Source organism: Conger conger, chromosome 10 (genome assembly GCF_963514075.1).
Source record: "Conger conger chromosome 10, fConCon1.1, whole genome shotgun sequence".
In the NCBI taxonomy this organism is placed as follows: Eukaryota; Metazoa; Chordata; class Actinopteri; order Anguilliformes; family Congridae; genus Conger; species Conger conger.
In genome coordinates, this window is record NC_083769.1 from 45744703 (window position 1) to 45747154 (window position 2452).

Sequence of the window (2452 nt, forward strand, 5' to 3'; positions counted from 1 at the left end):
GTCCGTTAGCCTTGGCTCGCTGATGTTCAGCGACCCCCCCCCCTCCCTCGACACAGCACAGTTTACAGACGCCAGCGCAGTGTGTTGGACAAGCACAAGCGGTTGCTCATTAGCGTGGCGGAGTGACCTCTGACCCCTCCACACGGGGCCCCGGCCGGCAGGGGCCCCCGTGCGCCGCGTTCCTCCCGCTCAGGGCAGCAGCCTAGATCTCAGCCCCTCCCCACACAGAGGCATGTGACACAACCATCCTAGCTAGAGGTCTGCCTAAAAACGTGTATCGACAAGCAAACAAATCAAAGAAAAAAGCAAAAAGAAAAAAAAAAAAAGAAGAAAAACATTGTGAGCTTTGAAAAATCCGCCGTATACCGTGACGGTTAATTGCACTTATTTTTCCCCGCTGGTTTTATAATGTTCTTTATTCTTTAATTTATCGTATACCTTTTTCTTTTGAAGGAAAGAAGGAAAAAAAAAGAAGGTTTGTGTGCACTAATCTGTCTGAATAAAAGAGAGAGAGCGCAGTGAAAGTTTGGTTACTGTGGGAAGACTTACTAACCGTTCTGGAATGGAGACCGCCAGTCTGGCTCGAGGGGAACTGGCCGCCCCTCTCAGGGAGCCAATCAGCAGCCCCGCTCGTGTCTTGGAACAGCCGTGTAACATTTACAGTTTACTGCGATGTGTTCGGTCGTTTTAATTTACGCTATGTTTCATCAGAAGGAGGAAGAAGAAGAAGAAGAAAAAATAAAAACTGTGAAAACTGATGACTAGGGAGGACAGAGCCGCGGTCACCACCCCCCCCCCCCCCCCCCTCCCCCCGCCATAGCCGCTCTGTCATTGGTCGGCCGTTTCTGCTGCACGCGCCTCCGATTGGCTTCCTGCTCGTCTCAGGCGTGGCCCAAACAACTCCGCCGCTTAGTCTGACCGCTACGTTCCTATCGTACGTTCCTATTCCTATTGTTACGTGTCCCCCGAAAAAGCACTCCTCCAGGAACCCCTTGTGGGGATTAGCGTTACGGGAATCTCACCTTTTCGTTCATTTCTATTTTTGGGCAGGTGCGTTGCTCATCTAATGTTCTTGTTGGTCTAGGGGTGACCACCTTAAGGGGGGCGGTCACCTCCGGAGAGAGTAGTATTATACCGTGTGTGTGAGGCAGCATAAACAAGCGATTGGTAAGTAAGGGTTAAAGAGTAACTCATGCAGTGGAGAAGCTGTCCCAGCCAGGAGCACAGCAGTTTATAACTAAGCCAAGGTCACAGGGAAACGTCTGATGCAACGTAACAGAACGTGGTTTTACATTTCTAAACTATCGTCAAGGTGACCATAACCATTAGTTTCGAAAGCCTTACGGACCACAACATCTGAAAAGGGAATTTCGTTTCTTTAGACGGGGCTGAACGTGGTTGTGACACCTTCAGCCGTCTCCCGTCTAAACCATTCTGAATGCCAAAAAACAAAACAAAAAAAAAAACACTTTTGTATTATTTATTAACAAAAAGCTGTCATGTTGTTTTACGCTTGATCAGAACTGCTCTGACTAATTGTACAGCAGGCCTGCTGCTGTTGAACAGGTGGCCTGTGGACCTTCGAGTGCATGAACCTCCTGCGTTTCTGAGGGCCCACAGGGCCACATGACAGGCACGACAATTAACAAGAGGTATGCTTTAGGGTAAATATTGATAGAAGGAAACCAGAGATGTATTTATACTTTTTTTTTTTTTTTTTTTCTCATTCCGACTATTTAAAAAGTGGCACTTTGCTTGACGTGAAAAGCGACGGACACGCCACTCCAAAACAGAACGTGACAATGCATTCCACCTGCTTTCTGAGCATGAGCCCTGCGCGCATCAACACTCACGCACTCGAGTTTTAGACAAAACAAGTACGGAAGTCTTCTATTCCATTCTGCACAGGAACCGGGCGTCTCTCCCGCCAAACGGAAAAAGGGAAAAAACGGAGCGGAGCGTTCGTTTGGTCCGGGGGGGGACTTGCTGTGCGGTTAGTTATGCATCCAATTCATAGGTACTTGTTGTTCCACACTTTTGTGTAAAGGAATCAGATATAATAACTAATGTCCCATGTACTGTTTAGACCTCTGACAGTGTGAAGTACTGGATTCCACCTCTGGTTTTATTTTATAAATTACTGTGTGCTGAATGATGTAAATACACCCCTCTTTTTTAGAGTAAAATAAAAATGAGTCATTCTAATGAAATCAGCCAGACGGATGGTGTGTTTGCTTTCTCGTCCAGCGCTTGGTGAAGGAGGGTTTTTTTTCCCCAACACAAAGATACACAATGTATAATAATCACACCAATCAACTTATTTATTCAGCTCAAAGTTTTTTGGTGGAAAATATTAAACTAATGACAAAAATTAGGACATAACAGATATTAGCTGTTCCTTTCACCTACAGAAGCATATATTATTTATGTCCTGCTTCATTCAAAACACAGC